General features: G+C 34.4%; 1 protein-coding gene across 2 annotated transcripts in view; it reads left to right on the top strand.

Annotated features, from left to right (window-relative positions):
- The window catches only part of PIAS1 (protein inhibitor of activated STAT 1), a 121,793-nt gene that overhangs the window by 27,114 nt on the left and 72,563 nt on the right, over positions 1-22,116 (top strand). The window lies entirely within an intron of this gene.

The following is a 22,116-nucleotide window of genomic DNA, read 5'->3' as shown; positions in this document are numbered from 1 at the left end:
ATAAAATTTATATTTGGTGGTAGGATCCAGATGGTAAAAAGGATCTTTCAATTTTAGACAAATCAAATATATAAAAGCTGTCTTTTAGACAGAAAAAAAGCATATTCAGGTCTTCCGTGATGGTTGCTGACACAGAAAATGTTAAAAACTTTCCAAGAATATAAACGTTTTTAAAGTGTAATATTTTAGATTGTTGATTACTATTTTATAATAACCCTTACAAAATTAAAATTAAAACCCAGTAATTAAAATCAGTCTCTGAATTCAGTTTTTAATTTTCAAGGGTTGATGACATCTAAAACAAATGACTATTTTTGATTATTTAAATGAGTAAATGGTTTAAATTTTTATAAAAGGAGAGTTGAGCTTTGATGTGTAGTATTTTAATTCCAGTTGACTTTTTCAAGTGGATATGTGTACCTTGCAGGTGCACACATGATTATATAATACTAATAAACACTTGAAATTTCATGTACTATGTTTTCCCATCATTTGATAAGTGCCTAGCCTATTAATAGAATTCGATGTATTAATCAACTTGAAATTTTAATTGCTATAATGCTACCTTACTTTATTTAAGGTAGAAGAAAATTGACCCTGTTGGGATCTCTGCTACCTTTGGTATAATATATTTAAAATATCAGACTTCCAGATGCTGGTTTGTTGTTATAAATCAGTGGTTGGCAAACTATGGCTGGCAAGGGAAATCCAGCCTGCAGCCTGTTTTGGTGGATCTGAGCTAAGATTTTTTTTTTTTTTTTTAATATTCCTAAAGAGTTGTAAAATAAAACAAAAACAGAGAGAAGAATATGCAACAGAGACCATGTATGTCTGCAAAACCTAAAATATTTACTGTCTGGCTTTTACAGAAAAAGTTTGCCAACCCCTGTTACAAATCAGTAAACATTTCAGTTTGGGGGATTGGTGAGTGTTGAATTTTGAGAACATTTACAGAAATTCTTTGAACTGGGAAATGTTTGTTTTAAATTATTTTTAGCAGAATAACTGAATAAATTAAGATTATAGGAGTCATTTTCAAACAACATGAATTTTTTCACATGACTTTATTTTTTAAATAGCCATTAATAAGAAAACTTAACACTTGCTGAGAACCTACTGTAAGCTTTTAAAACGTATACATGCTCATTATAAAAAACGAAAGTGCCAGAGTCCCTTCTTGTTAGCAGTTCAGTATATATGCATATATAAGCAAGTTATGTTTCTTGTTTTTAAGAAGGAATTATATTATATCAATACATAGTGTTCTGTGACTTGCCCCTACCCCTCTTTTGCCTTACTAATATAGACATTTCTTCTTGTCTGTCTTTCCCATTTTTAATTGAAGGCTATATATACACACACACGTATATATAGTGTCTATGTGTACATGTGTGAGCATGTGTGTGTATATATATATGAGCTCATTTCTTATTAAAGACTGTGTATTATTTTATGTTCTAAATAAGTCCCCTATTAAAAGACGTATTTTCTAGTTTTTGGCTGCCAAACACATGCTATAGTGAACATCATCTGAAATTTGAAAGGAAAAAAATGTTGGTGGCTTTTATTTGATTTGATTCCCAGCTCTCAAATTTTCTTTGGGTCTTAGTAATTAACATATCTTCTTGTTTTCAGTTTCACTAATATAAATTTCAAGTACCAGTGTGAATAGGTGATGTTTACATACATATCTAAATTTTGATATGAAAAGTAGAAATGCAAACTGGACATACATTCTGGTTATATTGGATAATATTTTAAATATTAATAAAAATTGAGCATTTAAAATTATTTTTATTTTACTGAGGTACTTTGCTTAAATATATATGTTATGTGTTCATTTCTAATTGTCTACACTGTCTTTTTATGCCTTTGCAGTTTAACTTAATATATCATAATTTATATCTTATTGTTTTAATACTTCGGGGTACTTTATCCTTATGAACTTTTTAGTGTGTAATAATAGTGGGCAAACATCTGGGTTTTCCCTAAAAAGATATGAGAGGCAGGTAGTTCATTAGAAATTGTGTTGTTAAAGCTGCAGATAGTTTTTGCTATCTTTCTATAGTATTTTCTCCCTACTGACTGTTTTTAAAGAATAGTCAGTAAATTTTAAATAATTTTTCTGTCTTTACTCTTCATCTGAAAATTTATAGAATGCTTCAATGGGGTATTTTTGTGTAGTAGTTTAAGAGCAATGTCATAAAAGTTTTGCCCATTCTTGATAACCATTAAGTAAACCCTTGCATTTACAAAATTGATGGGTTGAAGTACTATTTCCCGTAAGATTTATTTAATTGGACTTTCTTTGTATTGTCAAGCCTCATTATTTGCACATGCTAGTGGATGAATGCCTGCTATCTCAGTAAATTCAAAATCACTACTCACAACAGTTTCACAGCCATTTATAGACATGCACAGAGCTGCAAAGAATTTGAGTTGGCTCATGTGTGCTTTCCCACCTGTGGTTGAACTAGGTGGTTCTTGCTTTCATGTTTTCTGCTGTCATATTGTAAACAAATGTCTGCTTTGCACTCTACTTAATGCCACATTTTTTGCATTTCTGTGCTTTTTGTTGGTGATTGCATTGTTTAAAATGGCCCCCAAGCATAGTGCTTAAGTTTTATCTAGTGTTCCTGTATGCACAAAGGCTGTGATGTGCATTATGGAGAAAATACATGTATTAGATCAGTTTTGTTCAGGCTTGAGTTACAGTGCTGTTGGCAATGAGCTTAGTGTGAATGAATCATCAATATATATCAAATAAGGTGTCTTTAAACAGAAGCACACATAAAACAAGGTTAGGTATTGATCAGTTGATGAAAATGTTGTGCTCAGAGGCTTGCAGGAACCTAACCCTGTATTTCTCCTAGGAGCAATGGTTCAGTATTCACTAACTCACTGTTTGTGGCAACTTTATAGAACACCAGTTTTCATGAATAAATCCATTGTTTGTGATATAAACACAAAATTAATAGGTGGTATGGAATTGCTTGGTGGTATGTAAATAGATTTCTAATTTCTCATTTTTATCATAGAACTAAAATAAAAGCAAATATTTTGGTTATGCATAAAAAGATCACCAGAAAGTAATTTGTGGAAGTTTATTGATTCAGTAACTATTCAGGGGATGGAAATACTCAGAGAATTTGAAAAAAGATTCTGAGTAATCTGCAAGAGTTGAGGATGAACATATTTTAAGGCCCTGTTAAGTAAAAAAAAAAAAAAAATTGAAAAAAGGAATCTATAAGATTTTTAACATCGTTAAAAGACTATCTCTGTACTTCGTTAAATGAAATGACTACTGCATCATGGAATTCAGTTTTCTAAGGGATTACTTTCGCCAGTAGATTATTTGTTTTAAGTTTAGGAAAACAATATTCTCTGAAAAATTAAATGGTTTTCAGCATTCTCTTTCTTAGTATACATATTGAATACATTTAAAATCATTACAAGCTCTTAAGAGTTTAGTTTGGACCTGTACTTAGCTAGTTCATCACACTTAATCACTTGAGTCCAGAATGTGGTGGTTAAATTTAATTTTTCATTTTCTCCCCTTCCATTTTATCTGTAAGCAGTAGATTTAAACAGAGTTTAAGGTGTTCTAGTGTAAGCTGAATGTTTGTATGCGTGGTTAATGTTTCTAACTAAAATCAAAACAATAGTTTTGGTATTCCCCTGTTTTATTAGATAATTCTTATCCATTTTTATAATCATCTTGTTATTATTTCTTTAACAATAAGTAATTTTAAGGTCTTTATTCATTTTGGAACACACATTAAAGGGAATTCTTTTCATTAATTGGGAGATGAAGTAAAGGTGGTTGTAAAGTAAAATGCTTGATTTACTGTGTATTTTTGTCTGTCAGTATTAAAATCCTGTTTGTTCTATGAGTCCCATTTCAAATGCTTTTAAAAACCTTTTCCATTAATCTTTCTAAGATGCCCCCCTTATATCTGTCTGTTCTCCCCCCATCCAAATCAATTTCACTTTCCTGCATGCTCTTAATAACATTTTGTTGTTGTTAGTTCCTCAAAATCAGCTCTGCTGCGTTCATCTGTATATTCCCATAATATACAGAGCTATGAACCTCTTATGTGGTAACCACAGTAAACAATTATTAGCTCTCCAATTTATTTAAATACAATAAAGTCTGTTTTAATGTTTTTTGCAAAGTATTTGGATGCTACATACTGAAGAATCTGAAGCACTGTGACATTTTATTGGTCATGGATGTCATTCTTCAGTTTGTCATGAAACAAGTCACTTATATTTTTTTGTCTTTCTCTTTCTTTTAAGTCTTTTTTAAAATTAACTTTTATTGGAGTATAGTTGATTTAAAATGTTGTGTTTCTGCTGTACAGCAAAGTGAATCAGTTATACATATATCCGCTCTTTTTTAGATCCTTTTCCCATATAGGTCATTACAGAGTATTGAGTAGAGTTCCCTGTGCTATACAGTAGGTTCTTATCTATTTTATATATAGTAATGTATATATGTCAATCCCAGTCTCGCGATTTATCCCTCCCTCCCTCTTTTTTTACGTCTTGGAAGATGGTTTCTATTTAAGTTTTAATGTTTGTCAAACAATCTTTTCCGTTAAACACCACCAATATCTCTTCTCTGGGTTACATATTTGATTTTCCTGAGTTCTGTTACAAGTAGTTATAATTTAATTTGATGTAGGACGGTGTATTGGTATTTCCTAGGGATGTCCAACATCCTAGGTGTATAGGGTTTATATTTTCAGTATTTTAGAAAGCTAGGTCAGTCTGTTTCCTTTTTAAAGTAGAACATTTGTATATAGAAAATTATAATTATTTTAGGCTTGGGAAGATGTATGAATAATTTATAGAAAAGATTTGAATTAATATATATGTTTTATATATATGCACTTGGTTTTTTGCCTTAGGAAACAAGGCAGCAGATGCTTCAGCACTCCTAAATAGTTAAAACGATCCATCTTGTTTTGTGCAGTGTGGGTAAGGTTTCTGCTACATCTTAATAACATTGGTTACCAGTGTTTTCTGCCAAGGGCTCGACTGGCATTGGATTAGATTTCACAGTTTCCTTCTCTTCTCATTTTTTATAATTGAGTTTGCCTTCCTCCACATGCCTAATAGCCAGTGCCTAAAGATCAGGTGATGCAAATTCAAGGACACAGACTCTGATAAGTATTGGGAAGGGCATTCCGAGGTTTTATGATTTACTCTACTCTGCTTTTAGAAGATTTGCCTTCTAACAATTCAACACAAGCTGTGCTCTTCTGTACTTGAATTTTAGGAAATCAAAAGCACTATTTTTTTCTGTAGGCAGGTTTCTTCCCTAGGAACTTTTCTTCCTAATTTGGCAGCACTGGTTTCTTTTCTTTTCTTTTCTTTTTTAAGAGATGTAGAGATAATTTATTTATTTATTTTAAACTTTGGCTAATTTATTGCTTGTGCATTTTAATTACATTTGTTGTTGTATACAACAGTATGAGCATAAACTAGTGTCCATTAAGTATTATAAATTGCTATTTTATTTATCTTTATTTTTAAAATTTTTATTGAAATATAGTTGATTTACAGTGTTGTGTTAGTTTCAGGTACATAGTAAAGTGATTTAGTTATACACACATATATATAAATATATATTCTTTTTTTACATTCTCTTCAATTATATGTTATTACAAGATACTGAGTATAGTTCCCTGCGCTATACAGTATGTCCTTGTTAGTTATCTATTTTATGTATAGTAGTGTGTATATTTTAATCCCAGACTCCTAATTTATCCCTCTCCCCTCCTCCCCTTGGCAACCATTAGTTTGTTTTCTATGTTTGAGAGTCCATTTCTGTTTTGTAGGTAAGTTCATTTGTATCCTTTTTTTTAGATTCCTCATGTAAGTGATATCATATGATATTTGTCTTCCTCTGTCTGGCTTACTTCGCTTAGTATGATAATCTCTAGGTCCATCCATGTTGTTGCAAATGGCATTATTTCATTCTCTTTTATGGCTGAGTAATACTCCATTGTGTATATTTACCACATCTTCTTTATCCATTCATCTCTTGATGGACAGTTAGGTTGCTAGCCATTTTTGGCTATTGTAAACAGTGCTGCAATGAACATTGGGGTGCATTTATCTTTTTGAATTATGGTTTTCTCCAGATATATGCCCAGGAGTGGGATTGCTGGATAATATGGTAGCTCTATTATTAGTTTTTTAAGGAACATCCTTGCTGTTCTCCATAGCGGCTATATCAATTTACATTCCCACCAACAGTGAAGGAAGCTTCCTTTTTCTCCACACTCTCTCCAGCATTTATTATTTGTAGATTTTTTGATGATGGCCATTCTGACCAATGTGAGGTGATACCTCATTGTAGTTTTGATTTGCATTTCTCTAATAATTAGCGATATTGAGCATCTTTTCATGTGCCTCCTGGCCATCTGTTTGTCTTTTTTGGAGAAATGTCTTTTTAGGTCTTCTGCCCATTTTTTAATTGGGTTGTTTGGTTTTTTTTTTGCTGTTGAGCTGTATGAGCTGTTTGTATATTTCGGAGATTAATCCCTTGTCAGTCGCATCGTTTGCAAATATTTTCTCCCATTCTGTAGATTGCCTTTTTAAAATTATTTTATTTTTGGCTGCGTTGAGTCTTCATTGCTGCACGTGGGGCCTCTCTAGTTGCGGTGAGCAGGGGCTGCTCTTTGTTGTGGTGCACAGGCTTCTCAGTGGGATGGCTTCTCTTGTTGCGGAGCACAGGCTCCAGGTGCACAGGCTTCAGTAGTTGTGGCTCACGGGTTCTAGAGTGCAGGCTCAGTAGTTGTGACGCATGGGCTTTGTTGCTCCGTGGCAACAAAGGTGGGATCCCCCCGGACTAGGGCTCGAACCCGTGTCCCCTGCATTGGCAGGCGGATTCTCAACCACTGCACCACCAGGGAAGCCTGTCTTTTTGTTTTGTTTATGGTTTCCTTTGCTGTGCAAAAGCTGGTAAGTTTCATTAGGTCCCATCTGTTTATTTTTGTTCTTATTTCCATTACTCTAGGAGACGGATCCAAAAAGATATTGCTGTAATTTATGTCAGAGAGTGTTCTGCCTATGTTTTCCTCTAGGAGTTTTATAGTATCAGGTCTTACATTTAGGTCTTTAATCCATTTTGAGTTTATTTTTGTGTATGGTGTTAGAGAATATTGTAATTTCATTCTTTTACATGTAGCTGTCCAGTGTTTCCAGTACCACTTATTGAAGAGACTGTCTTTTCTGCATTGTATATTCTTGCCTCCTTTGTTGTGGATTAATTGACTGTGTGTGTGGATTTATTTCTGGACTTTCTGTTCTGTTCCATTGATCTGTATTACTGTTTTTGTGCCAGTACCATACTGTTTTGATTACTGCAGCTTTGTAGTATAGTGTGACGTCAGGGAGCCTGATCCAGCTTCGTTTTTATTTCTCAGGATGGCTTTTGCTATTCGGGGTCTTTTGTGTTTCCATACAAATTATAAAATTTTTTGTTCTAGTTATGTGAAAAATGCAGTTGGTAATTTGATAGGAATTGCATTGAATCTGTAGATTGCATTGGGTAGTAATAGTCATTTTGACAGTATTGGTTCTTCCAGTCCAAGAACATGGTATATCTTTCCATTTGTGTCATTTTCGATGTCTTTCATCAACATCTTATATAGTTTTCGGAGTACAGGTCTTTTGCCTCCATAGGTAGGTTTATTACTAGGTATTTTATTCTTTTGATGCAATGGTAAATGGGATTGTTTCCTTAATTTCTCTTTCTGACCTTTCGTTGTTAGTGTATAGAAATGCAACAGATTTCTGTGTATTGATTTTGTAGCCTGCAGCTTCACCAGATTCATTGATGAGCTCTAGTAGTTTTCTGGTAGCATCTTTAGGATTTTCTATGTATAGTATCATGTCATCTGCAAACAATGACAGTTTTACTACTTCTTTTCCACTTTGAATTCTTTTTATTTCTTTTTTTTCTTTGATTGCTGGGCTAGGACTTCCAAAATTATGTTGAATAAAAGTGGTGAGAGTGAACATCCTTGTCTTGTTCCTGATCTTAGAGGAAATGTTTTCAGCTTTTCCCCATTGAGTATGATGTTAGCTGTGGGTTTGTCATATATGGCTTTTAGTATGTTGAGGTATGTTCCCTCTATGCCCAATTTCTGGAGTGTGTTTATCATAAATGGATGTTGAATTTTATCAAAAGCTTTTTCTGCGTCTATTGAGATGATCATATGGTTTTTATTCTTCAGTTTGTTAATGTGGTGTATCACACTGATTGATTTGCAGATATTGAAAAATCCTTGCATCCCTGGGATAAATGCCACTTGATCATGGTGTATAATCCTTTTAATGTATTGCTGGATTCGGTTTGCTAGTATTTGGTTGAGGCTCTTTCCATCTGTGTCCATCAGTGATACTGGCCTGTAATTTTATTTTTTTGTGGTATCTTTGTCTGATTTTGGTATCAGGGTGATGGTGGCCTCATAGAATGAATTTGGAAGTGCTCCTTCCTCTGCAATTTTTTTTTGGAGAGCAGCACTGATTTCTGACTTTCAAAACAAAATCTAAAATTTACTTCTAAATCTACATCCCGTTGTAGATAATCTGTCTTTTTATCTGGTGAATTTAATTTAATATTTTTATTATCGTTTGTATAAGTGGCCCAGAAGCCTGAAGCCATCTATTGTGTTTTTAATAAATGAATCTTTGTGTTCTTGATTGTTATCTTGGGAACTAGAAAGATGGACTTTGTTGTTGTTGGGAAGGAATCTTGATGATCAGAATCAGTGAAGAATCCTTGTGTATAATTGTAAATATGACATTAAAAATTTTAATTGTGAGATTAATGAGCCAGCCATTTAGGTTCAGAAGCAAGCATGTAGTTTTACAGAGAAATCCAACATATGAGACTTTATTGGGATGAAATTTAAAGATCAAACATGTAGTATATATAGTGCTTGAAATGTAGCATTTCAGAATTTGCCAATGAATCCTACACCACTTTGGTCCAGTCTTCCCAGCACAAGTTGAGTTACCATACAAGCTGCAGACCAGCCAGCTGGAGGACTTGGTTGTGGTAATGGTGGTACAGGTAGGATGGTACAACAAAGGGAGAACCCATTTTTGGCATTCTGTTTCTTTGCTTTTTTTTAATAAATAAATTTATTTATTTTTGGCTGTGTTGGGTCTTCGTTTCTGTGCGAGGGCTTTCTGTAGTTGCCGCGAGCGGGTGCCACTCTTCATCGCGGTGCCCGGGCCTCTCTTGTTGCGGAGCACAGGCTCCAGACGCGCAGGCTCAGTAGTTGTGGCTCACGGGCCTGGTTGCTCCACGGCATGTGGGATCTTCCCAGACCAGGGCTCGAACCCGTGTCCCTTGCACTGGCAGGCAGATTCTCAACCACTGCACCACCGGGGAAGCCCCTTCTTTGCTTTTTTTAAAACAGAAGTTTTGTTGTTAGATATCTGGGTGATTGGAAGGTAATTTTAAGCCATTCCCTTTTCTCTCTCTCTTTTTTTTTTTTGTGGCTGCCTTGTGGCATATGGGATCTTAGTTTCCTGACCAGGGATCGAACCCATGCTCCCTGCAGTAGAATTGCAGAGTCGTAACTACTGGACCGCCATTCCCTTTCTTGAGCCTTATACTATTTCAGTATTGACAGTGCTTGCAGATGACCCCAATGGTTTTGAGTGGCAATTAGTCATTCTAGTTTTTTGGCACTACTCTTGCTAAACTTATTAACGCTAAAATGTAAATAAGCCTTAGATATGCCAAAGATGGGGATTTTGCAGTTTAAAAGAAGCTGGATGTTGAATGTATTATTAGAATTAAATCACTTTAAGGTAGGTAAAAATAAAAAGGCTGAATTATTTTAACAAAACAAATTCAATTTATCACCTCTATATGTTCTCTGCAGTTTTTAGAATTCTGTTTTGTTGTTTATTTTGGTGCTGTAGTTTTGAAAATTTTATTTCTGCTCTTAAATTTTATTAATTTAAAAATTATTTTATTACATAAGATATGAATTAGAGGGGAAAATCACTTATCTATAAGTACTCGTGGCATTTTGTGTTTCTTTTCGCCACCTCTCCATGTAAAGTTTAAATGTAAAATTAGCAGTTCATGTTTACATACAATTTAAGAAACCTCAGAAGGAAATGATGGAGTTGATTACATAAAAGTGTCAAACCCCTATGCATCAGTTTTTTTTTTAAAACCCAAGTGTCAAAGTAAATACCGAATAAAAATATTTGAATCAAATATAAGACTGAAGGAAAGAACTCACAAATCAATATGGGGTAGGATACTAAGACTCTATTAGACAGTGTATGAAAATGTAAATTATTAAAGGGGAAGTGCAGCTAGGAAACATGAAAAGACACTGAACTTCACTAGTTCTTAACCAAAATTCAAAGTTAAGTCAATAATGAGGTTTTAAATCTTGTCTATAGCTTACATTAAAATATATGTGAATTTCTATACAGTATCCGTGAGATGTGTTAAAATGTTATGTTCATTGCTGGTAGCAACATAAACTATAATACAGCTCTTTGAGAGTACATTTTGGCAATATGCAGCAAGAGCTTAAAAATACTTTTTGATCTATTAGTTCCACCTTTGGAAACTCAAAGCCTAAGAATATTCATTGCACCATTATTTCCAGTATAAAACTTAGAAATAACTTAAATATCCAATTATAGAATAACATTTAATTAAACTGATATATTTACTATAGAGAATATTTTAAGGATCAGTTAAAATTATTATAAAGTCTTTAATACATGAGGAGAGAAATTAGATACACAACTAAAAATTATTATCTACTCTGATAAGCATTAAGCTAGGAGTTTTATATCTGTTATCTCACTTAAGCCTCCAAACAGCTTTGGACGGTTAGACCAATAGCCTAAATTTTATGAAAGTGGTAGTAGCTGAGATCTGAAGAAGGTAATTCACAGAGATGCGGGGAAGGTGTCAGGATTTGAAAATAAGTAAGTTTGCTTCCAAAGCCAATGCTCCTGTATAACATAATATATTAAAAATAAATGAAAGTATTTTAAAAATTGTTCTTTAAAATAATTTTGCAATTTTATAACATCTTTTGCTCTCATTTTTATTTAGTGAAGTCTTTTTTTTTTTTTTTCCAGTAGAATTCATTGGGTCTACAGGTGGGATCACTGTTGAAATTTACTGTATGGAGAACTACTGAAGGTCTTTTGTATTTCATACATACATTGAAAGAGGGTTTGACATTTTAATTTTACATGATAATTTTTGCCAGTACATACTGTAAATGGAGTTTTATTTCAATAGATCAGTTTGGACCTGTGTGAAATTCACAGTACATGTGAGGAATTCTGATTTAGCACCTCTAGATCTCGGTCACTAGAATTTTTTTAAAAAATATATTTATTTATTGTTTGGCTGCGTTGGGTCTTCGTTGCAGTGAGTGGGCTTTCTCTAGTTGCGGCGAGCGGGCTTCTCATTGTGGCGACTTCTCTTATTGCAGAGCATGGCTCTAGGCACGCGGGCTTCAGTAGTTGTGGCTTGCGGGCTCTAGAGTGCAGGCTCAGTAGTTGTGATGCATGGGCTTAGTTGCTCCACAGCATGTGGGATCTTCCCGGACCAGGGCTTGAACCCGTGTCCCCTGCATTGGCAGGCACCATTGCACCACCAGTGAAGTCCTAGAATTTTTTTTTAAGGTGTTAAAATTATAGACCCTTCATAACTCAATACCTAAGTATCTTTAAGAGGAATTAAGTTTTTTTCAACCCAGTGTAGATTTCAGGTGTTTGCTAAATTCATTCTGTTGAAATGACAAGTATGTGTAGTTAATCTCAAAATCTCCCTGATTTTCTGATATTTGTGGGGAGCAAAACCTTGTTTGCCTTAAAGAAAATTTTTTTTTTTTTTTTTTTTTTTGCGGTACGTGGGCCTCTCACTGCTGTGACCCTCTCCCGTTGCGGAGCACAGGCTCCGGACGCTCAGGCTCAGTGGCCATGGCTCATGGGCCTAGCTGCTCCACGGTGTGTGGAATCCTCCCGGACCGGGGCACGAACCCGTGTCCCCTGCATCGGCAGGCGGACTCTCATACTGCGCCACCAGGGAAGCCCAATTTATGGTATTTTATAAGATATAAAGAGACCTTAAAAATAAGATGAAGATTCTAAGACTCCTCAAAAACAATAGGGAAAAAACTATAAGTAAAAAGTTTAAAGTTCTTCTAAAATTACATAAATAAAAGAGAAATATAAAATGAAGTTACAGAGAATTATTTTATTGGTTATTTTTTCTTTAGTTCTTTTTTTTTGCTCATTTTTATCCTTTCCATATGGATCAAGCCACTGTAAAACGTTCCAGAAGAACAAAGATCATAATAAAGCATGTTTTCATTTTTATGTAAATACCCAGGGTCATGAAAGTACAGTCTTCTCCATCCATTCCTCCCAATGTTTTAGACAACATAGATACAAAAGTATAATATTTTTGATTTTTAAAAAATTTATTCATTTAACTAATATTTATTAAGTTCCTTTTTGTGCCAAGTATCATTCTGGTTTCTGAGAAAAAATAAGACATGGTTATTCAAGGAGTTCATGATCTAGTAGAGGAGTCAAACATACATAGTTCATCTTAGAAAACACAAGGGAAAGTAAACTAAAAGGTATAACCTAAGGATAAAAATCAAAGAGATTATATTTACCAGGGAGCGTGAATTTAACATTTTTGTCTTGTGGAGTAATTGAGTCAGAATTACTGAGGGTGCTTATAAAAAATAGAGATTTTCCACACTCCAGATCTTCTGAATTGTATTTAACATCATAGTACATTATAAAAACTTTCTCACGTAGATCATGTTATTTCTTTGAACTCCTACAGAATGTATCATAGTATAGTCGTAAACTTAAGTTTTCTCCTTTCCATGAACGTATGGGTTGTTTCTATTTTTTGCTCCTCTTCCAGCAAACATCCTTATATATGAGTATATATTTTTGTAATTATGTGACTATTTTTTAAAAATTTAAAAAAATAATTTTGCTAGGTCAAAGGATATGCATACTTCTAATTTGCTATCAAATTTCATCCCCTGCCCCCCAAAAGAGTTTGCACTCCGACCAACAACATTGTTATGAAAGTGCCTATTATCCACAGTTTTATCAATACTTTAAGTAATTTTTATAAACTGATAAAATGAAAACCATCTTGTTTTAATTTATATATTTTTGCTTACTGCTGAAGCCAAACATTTTAATGATTATTAACCATTTGTCATCCATGAATTGCTTGTTTATATTCTTTGCTCATTTTTCTAGTCTCTATGTTGCTTTTTTTTATTGGTTTGTACTTTGTATGTACTGCATATTAGCCAGCCCTCTATTATGTGTTGTAAATATTTTATCTTGGTCTGTTACAGATCTTATTATGTAATTTCTAATATCTTTCATTACACAGAAGTTGAAAAAAGCTGTCAACTCTGTTACTACTTTTATGGTGTTCGGATTTTTCAAGTAACAGCTTCACCCTGTTAAAGCATACAATTCAATGGTTTTTAGTATATTCATGGAGTTGTGTACCCATCACTACTATTTAATGAAAAAAATTTCATCACCCCCAAAAGAAACACCATACTGATTAGCAGTCACTCCCATTTGCCCGTCCTCCCAGCCCCTGAAAACCATTAATTGTCTTTCTGTCTCTATGAATTTGCCTATTCTGGCTATTTCATATTAATGAAATCATATAATATATGGCCTTGTTGTGACTGGCTTTCACTTGCATAATGTTTTTAAGGTTCACCCATGTTACAGCATGCATCAGTACTTCATTCTTTTGCAGGTTGGTATATAATTATTTTTAGTGGGATATGTCTGATTTCCTTAAAAGTTTTTTTAAGTTGTGGTAAAAATATTTCTCTTTTAACCATTTTTAAGTGTACATTTCAGTAGTGTTAAGTATATTAATATTGTGCAACAGACCTCTAGAACTTTTTTATCTTAAAGACGCAGACATAGGGCTTCCCTGGTGGCGCAGTGGTTGGGAGTACGCCTGCCGATGCAGGGGACGCGGGTTGTGCCTCGGTCCGGGAGGATCCCACGTGCCGCGGAGTGGCTGGGCCCGTGGGCCATGGCCGCTGGGCCTGCGCGTGCGGAGCCTGTGCTCCGCAACGGGAGAGGCCACAGCAGGGAGAGGCCCGCGTACAGCAAAAACCAAAAAACAAAGAAAAAAACAAAGACGCAGACATAGAGAATGGGCTTGAGGACACAAGGAGGGGGAAGGGTAAGCTGGGACGAAGTGAGACAGTGGTATGGACATATATACACTACCAAACGTAAAATAGCTAGCTAGTGGGAAGCAGCTGCATAGCACAGGGAGATCAGCTCGGTGCTTTGTGACCGCCTAGAGGGGTGGGATAGGGAGGGTGGGAGGGAGATGCAAGAGGAAGGAGATATGGGGATATATGTATATGTATGGCTGATTCACTTTGTTATAAAGCAGAAACTAACACACCATTGTAAAGCAATTATACTCCAATAAAGATGTTAAAAAAACCGAAAAACAAAAACCTGAAGCTCTATACCCAAAAAACAACTCCCCATTTCTCCTTCCCCCCAGCCCCTGGTGACCACCACTGCACTTTCATTTCTAAGAATTTAACTACTTAAGTACTTCATATAAGTGGAATTATACAGTACTTATCTTTTTGTGACTGACTTATTTCCTTTAACACAGTGCCCTTAAGTTTCATCTGTATTGTAGTGTGTGACAGAATTTCCTTCCTTTTTAAGGCTAATTAATATTCTGTTTTATGCGTGTACTACATTTGGTTAACCATTCACCTGGATGGACATTTAGGTTGCTTCCACCTCTCGATTGTTGTGAGTAATGCTGCTATGAACATGATTGTGCAAATAGCTGAGATCCTGTTTTCAGTTCGTTCAGATTTATGTCCAAAAGTGAGAGTGTTGGATCGTATGGTAGTTCCATTCTTAATTTTTTGAGGAACCACCGTACGTGATACAGCGATGTTTTCCATAATGGGTATGCCATTTAACATTCCCACTAACAGTGTACAGGGGGTTCCAGATTCTCCACATTCTCTCCAACCCTTATATTCTGTTTTTGTTTTTTTTTTTATGGTGGGTATCCTAATGGTTATGAAGTAATATCTTTTTGTGCTTTTGATTTGCATTTCTCTGATGATTCATGATGTTGAGCATCTATTCATGTATTTGTTGGCCATTTGTATATCTTTGGAGAAATCTCTATTCAGGTCCTTTGCCCATTTTTTTAATTGGGTTATTTGTTTTTCTGTTGTTGAGTTGTAGGTATTTTTAATTTATTCTGAATATTAAACCATGATCAGGACTTCCCTGGTGGCGCAGTGGTTAAGAATCCGCCTGCCAATGCAGGGGACACGGGTTCGAGCCCTGGTCCGGGAAGATTCCACATGCTGTGGAGCAACTAAGCCCCTGTGCCACAACTACTGAGCCTGCGTGCCACAACTACTGAAGCCCCCATGCCTAGAGTCCATGCTTCACAACAAGAGAAGCCACTTCAATGAGAAGCCCACACACCGCAACAAAGAGTAGCCCCCACTCACCGCAACTAGAGAAAGCCTGCGTGCAGGAATGAAGACCCAACACAGCCAAAAATAAATTAATTAAAACAAACAAAGAAGACACCGATCAGATATGATTTCTAAATATTTTCTGCCATTCCATAGATTGCCTTTTCACTCTGTTGTTTCCATTATGTGAATATGTTTTTAAGTTTGATGTAGCCTCAAGTGTCTGTTTTTGCTTTTGTTGCCTGTGCTTTTGGTGTCATCTCTAAGAAATCATTACCAAATGCAGTATCATGAAGTGTCTCCCCTATATTTTTTTCGAGAAGCCTTATAGTTCCAGGTCTTTAATTCATTTTGAGTTAATTTTTATGTATGCTGTAAAGGAATGGTCCAACCTTGTTATTTTGTGTGTGGATATCCAGATTCTCTAACACAATTTGTTGAAGAGACTATTCTTTCCCCATTGTGTAGTGTTAGTACCCTTGTAAAGATCATTTGACCCTATGTGCAGTGGTTTATTTCTGGGCTCTTTTCTGTTCCCTTGATCTATGTATCTTTATGTCAGTACCACATTGTTTTTTGTTTGTACCTTATTTTTTTGATTACTATAGCTTTGTTATGTGTTTTGATATCAGGAAATATGAGACCTCTGACTTTTTTTTTTCCAAGATTGTTTGGCTGCTCGGAGTCCCTTTCAGTTCCAGATGAATTTTAAGATGATTTTTTTCGATTTCTGCAGAAAATGCTATTGGGATTTTGATATGGCTTATATTGAATCTGCAGATCACTTTGGGTAATATGGACATTTTTTAACAATATTAAGTCTTCCCATCCGTGAGCACTGGATGTGTTTCCATTTATTTGTGTTAGTTTCTTTCAGCAATGCTTTGTAATTTTCAGCATGTTAAGTCTTTTGCTCCTTGGTTAAGTTTATTCCTAAGTATTTTATCCTTTTTGATGCTATAATAGAAAATCGGATTATTTTCTTAATTTCCTTTTCAGATTGGTCACTGTTAGTGTATAGAAATGCAACTGATTTTTGAGTGTTAATTTTGTGTTCTGCAGCATTCCTGAATTTGTTTACTAGTTTTTTGTGGAATCTTTAAGGTTTTCTACATATATGTTATGTTGTCTGTGAACAGAGATAATTTTACCTCGCTTTATTTCTTTTTCTTACCTAAGTGCTCTGGCTAGGACTTATAGTATGATGTGTTGAATAGAAAGTTACTTTGTTCCTGATCTCAGAGGAAAAGCTTTCAATCTTTTACCATTCAGTATGATGTTAGCTGTGGGTTTTTCGTATATGGTCTTAATTATGTTGAGATAGTTTCCTTCTAGTTTCAGTTTATTGAGTATTTTTATCATGAAAGGGTATTGAATTTTGTCAGGTGCATTTTCTGCATCAAATGAGATGGTCACGTGTTTAGGTTTTTTCTCTTCTTTTAATGTGGTATTTTACATTGATTAATTGTCATATTTTAATCCTAGCATTTCAGATAAACCCCACTAGGTCATGGTGTATAATCCTTTTCATGTGCTATTGAATTTGAAGAGTGGACATTCTTAATCTTGCTCTTTAGAGGGAAGGCATCTAGTCTTTTACCGTTGAGTATGATGTTAGCTGTGGAATTTTTTTCATAGATATTCTTTTTTTTGAATTTTTAAAAATCATGAAAGTATGTTGGAATTTGTTTAAATGCTTTTTTCTCTGTTGAGATGTCTCTGTGGTTTTTGTTCTTTATTATATTGATTGCTTTTCCTATATTAAACAGTGTGACTTATGGATTTTGTCTTCTGATTTTTGATGACCTATCCTGTGTCTAGATGAGTAAATTGCAAGTGCCTACATTTTCTATTTGACATTCATGGGTTTTTTTGCATCAGTTCTTGATTTTATTTTTATTTATATGAGAGTAAGGCTCTTATTTTCTCCAAAACTTATTTTGAATGAATATTCTTCCAGACCTTATTCTGTTCTCCTGATCTGTTTATATATTCTACACTAACATGTGATTATTATATTTAATTTTTTATTGTAATTAAAATGCATTTTAATACATTTTTACTTAATACAAAAGTCAAAAGTTACAAGAGTTTATAGTGAAAAGGAAGTCCCTCTCCTACTTTTATTTCAACCAGAGGTGTTGTTTTCAGTTCCTTCTATGTCATTCCAGAAAGTTCTCATCCTCATATTTGCCTCATTCTTTTTTTAGCATCTACTTAGTATGTAGTTGATTGGAGTGTGCTTTATTAAATATTCTCCTGTTGATTGACATTTAGATAGTTTCCTGCTATTAAAACTGTGTTACAGAGATTGTCCTGTGATATATATCCCTATGCACATGTCTAAATATATCCAATGTTTTTGTAAGATAAATTCCTAGAAGTAGAATGTGTGTTTAAAATTTTGATAGATGTTGCCAAATTTCCCTCCAGAGAAGGTTTGTGCGAATTCATAATCCTAGCGGCTATGTTGAGAGAGTTTTTTTCCTTATGCCTCAGCAATGCTGTGTTATTAAACTTTTTGATCATTTCAAATTATTAGATGAATATTTGTAACTCATTATAGTGTTTACTTGCATTTCTCTTAAGAGTGATGGTGAAGTCTGTTTGAGATGGTTGTATTTCTTTTTCTTTGAATTGTTTTGTGAACTTTGCCCATTTAAAAATTGGTTTATAAGACTTTTCTCTGATTTGTAGAATTAAGGAATTTAGCACTTTCATGATATAAATTGCAGCTGTTTTTTCTAGTGTGATATCTTTTGACTTTACTTATGATTGGTGTTGGAAATTTGCATTCCATTCCTTTTTATTGCGAAGTAGTATTTCATGGTATGCATGTGTCACAGTTTCTCTACCTTTTCACCTGTTGAAGGGTGCTTTAGTATTTTCCAGTTTTTGTTTATCACAAATAATATTGTTATAAGCACTCATGTGCAGGGGTTTTGTTTCTTTTTTTCTTTTTCATGTACAGGTTTTTGTATGGACATAAGTTTCCTTTTTTTCTGGATACATGCCCAATAGTGAGATTTCTGAGTCAGAAGTGTAAGTGTGTGTTCAGTTTTTTGAGAAAACACCAAACAGTTTTCCAGTGTCTATGCCATTTTACATTTCTACTGGCAGTGTATGAGAGACCCAGTTTTTCTGCATCCTTGCAAGCATATTTGTTATTGTCGCTTTTTATTTTAGATGTTTAAATAGGTATGTAATGATATCTCCTTGTGTTCTAGTTTGCATTTCCCTAATGGCTAAAATGATGTGTTTGCTGTCTCTGTAGCCTCCCTGCTGAAATATCTGTGGATGTCTTTCACATTTTTAAATTGCAGTGTTTGTTTTTATAGTGTTGAATTTTAAGAGTTGCAACATATATTCTAGATACTAGTCCTTAGATACATGATTTGGAAATATTTTCTTCCAGGGTATAGATTGTGTTTCTTTTTTAAAAAACATCTGATTTTTGAAATAATTATAGATTCATAGGGAGTTGCGAAGAAGTCTTCAGTAAGGATCATCCGTATACCCTTCACCCAGCCTCCCCATTGTTAGCATTTTTTCTAACTTTAGTGCAATATCATAACCAGAAAATTAACATTGGTACAATTCTTAGGGCTTATTCAAATTATATCAGTTACTTATGCACTCTTTGTGTGTGTATACCTCTCTGCAATTTTATCACATGGTAGCTTCATGTGACCACCACCACAATCAATTTACTAACTCCATAAGACCACCTCTTGCTACCCTTTCATAGCCTCACTTACCCTCCTGCCCTGTTCCTAGTCCCTGACAACCACTAATCAGTACTCTATCTCTAAATTATTTCAGCAATATTATATTTAAAAAAAAAAGTCATGCCTTGTATCCTCTGAAGATTGGCTTTTTTCACTCAGCATAATTTCTTTGAGGTTTATCTAAGTTTTTGTGTTTATCAGTAGTTCTTTTTTATTGCTGGGATGTATTCCATTGTATGATATACTGTTTATTAGCCATTTTATGCACTGAAGGACATTTAGATAGTTTTCAGTGTTTGGCTGTTATGCATAAAGTTGCTGTGACCATTCATATACAAGTTTCTGTGTGGAAATAAGTTTTCCTTTCTCTGAGATAAATGCCCAAGCGTTCAATTGCTGAGCCATATGGTAAGTTCATTTTTAGTTTTAAAAGGAACTGCAAAATTATTTTCTACAATAACTATACCATTTTGCATTTCTGCTGGCCATGTATAAGTGATCCAGTTTCTCTGCATCCTTGCTAGCATTTGGTATTATTATTATTTTTTATTTTAGCCATTCTGATAGATGTGCAGTGATATCTCATGGTTTTAATTTGCATTGCCTTAATGGCTAATAATATTGAGCATCATTTTATTTGCTTATTTGGCATCTGAATATCTTCTTTGGTGAATTTCCTCTTCATAACTTTTGTCCATTTTCTAACTGGAGTATTTGGGTTTTCGTTTTTGTTATTTTGTGTTTTACTATTGAGCTTTCAGAGTTCTTTATATATGCTAGATACTAGTCCTTTGTTGGGTATGTGGCTTGCAAATATTTTCTCCAATTTTGTAGTTTTTTTTTTTTAATTCTCTTAATGGGGTCTTCTGCAAAGCAAAATTAAATATTTTTTTCTTTTATAGATTGTGCTTTTGATGTCACGTCTAAGAACTCTTTGCCCAACCCTAGATCTGAAAGATTTTCTCCTTTGTTTTTTTCTAAAAGGTTTATATTTTTATGTTTTACATTTAAATCTATGACCCACTTGTTGTTACCTTATTTATATAAGGTGAGGTTTAGGTTCAGGTTCATTTATAGGTGTCTGACTACTGCAGTACCATTTGTTTAAAAAGGCTGTCCTTCCTCCATTGAATTGCTTTTTCACCTTTGTCAAAAATTAGTTGTCCTTATTTGTATGGGTCTTTTTCTAGGTCCTTTGTTCCACTGATCTGTAGTCTGTCTCCCACTTATATCACAAGATCTTGGTTACTAGCTATATAATGTCGTAAAATTGGGTAGAGTAATTTCTCTAACTTTATTCTTTTGTTTAAAAATTATTTTAGCTATTCTAGTTTCTTTGCCTTTCCATACAAATTTTAACATTATCTTGTCTATCTCTACCAAAAAAACCTACTGAGATTTTGATAGGAATTGAATTAAACCTCCAAATCAGTTTAGGGATAATTAATAGTTTTTCTAGCTCCGTGCTTTGTGACCACCTAGAGGGGTGGGATAGGGAGGGTGGGAGGGAGATGCAAGAGGAAAGAGATATAGGGATATATGTATTTGTATAGCTGATTCACTTTGTTATAAAGCAGAAACTAACACACCACTGTAAAGCAATTATACTCCAATAAAGATGTTAAAAAAAAAAAAAGTTTTTCTGTTGAGTCTTCCAATATATGAACATGGTATATCTTTCCATTTAGTTTTATTTTGTTCATCAGCATTTTGTAGTTTTCAGTATGCAAGTCTTGCACATGTTTATTAGAGCTATACGTAAGTATTTCACTCTCTTGAGTGATTACAGATGTTATTGTATTTTAAATTTTGATTTTCATGTGTTTGTTAGTATATACAGGTACAGTTGTTTTTTTGTTGTTGTTGATTTTGTATCTTGTGACCTTGATGAACTCATTTCTTAGTTCTAGGAAGACTTTTGTAAATTTTTTGGAATTTTCTACATAGATTACAATGTCATCTGGAAATAGGGATAGTTTTATTTCTTTTACCATTTTCTATGCCATTATCTTATATTTAACTGGTTGGGATTCCAACAGAGTGTTGAATACTGGTGGTGAGAATTACCATCCTTTGTTTTTAATCTTAGGGTGAAAGTCTCAAGATAAACTGATTTTTTTTCCCACCTGCTTTCAGACTTTTCCTCATAAAGTTACCTTGTTTTGCACTTCCCTGGTGGCGCAGTGGTTGAGAGTCCACCTGCTGATGCAGGGGACATGGGTTCGTGCCCCGGTCTGGGAAGATCCCGCATGCCGCGGAGCGACTGGGCCCATGAGCCTTGGCCGCTGAGCCTACGCGTCCGGAGCCTGTGCTCCGCAACGGAAGAGGCCACAACAGTGAGAGGCCCGCGTACCACAAAAAAAAAAGAAAAAAGTTACCTTGTTTTGTGTTATAATTCTTTTTTAAGCTTCCTTATTGTTAGCATTTGCCTGATAAAAGCTATGTTCTTTGTTTTTTTCAACCTCTTGTGGCATTTTATTTCTCTGTGTTTTAAATAACAGCTTTATTGATATATAATTTACATATTATAAAATTTACTCTTTTAAAGGGTACAATTCATTGGTTTCAGTATATTCATAGAGTCGTGCAGCCATCACCACTGTCAATGTTAGAACATTTTCATCACCCCAAAAAGAGACCTTGTACTCATTATCAGTCACTTTCCAGTCCCAGCTCCCCAGCCCCTGGAACTACTAATGCAGTTTCTGTCTTTATGGATTTGCCTATTTTGGATAATGTTTTCAAGGTTTATTTATGTTATAGTGTGTATCAGTACTTCATTCCTTTTTATGGCAAAATAATACTCCATTGTATGGGTG

The sequence above is a fragment of the Stenella coeruleoalba genome, assembly GCF_951394435.1.
Source record: "Stenella coeruleoalba genome assembly, chromosome: 2".
Classification (NCBI taxonomy): domain Eukaryota; kingdom Metazoa; phylum Chordata; class Mammalia; order Artiodactyla; family Delphinidae; genus Stenella; species Stenella coeruleoalba.
The sequence above is the reverse complement of the archived record's forward strand: the minus strand, read 5'-3'. Positions and strand labels throughout refer to the sequence as shown.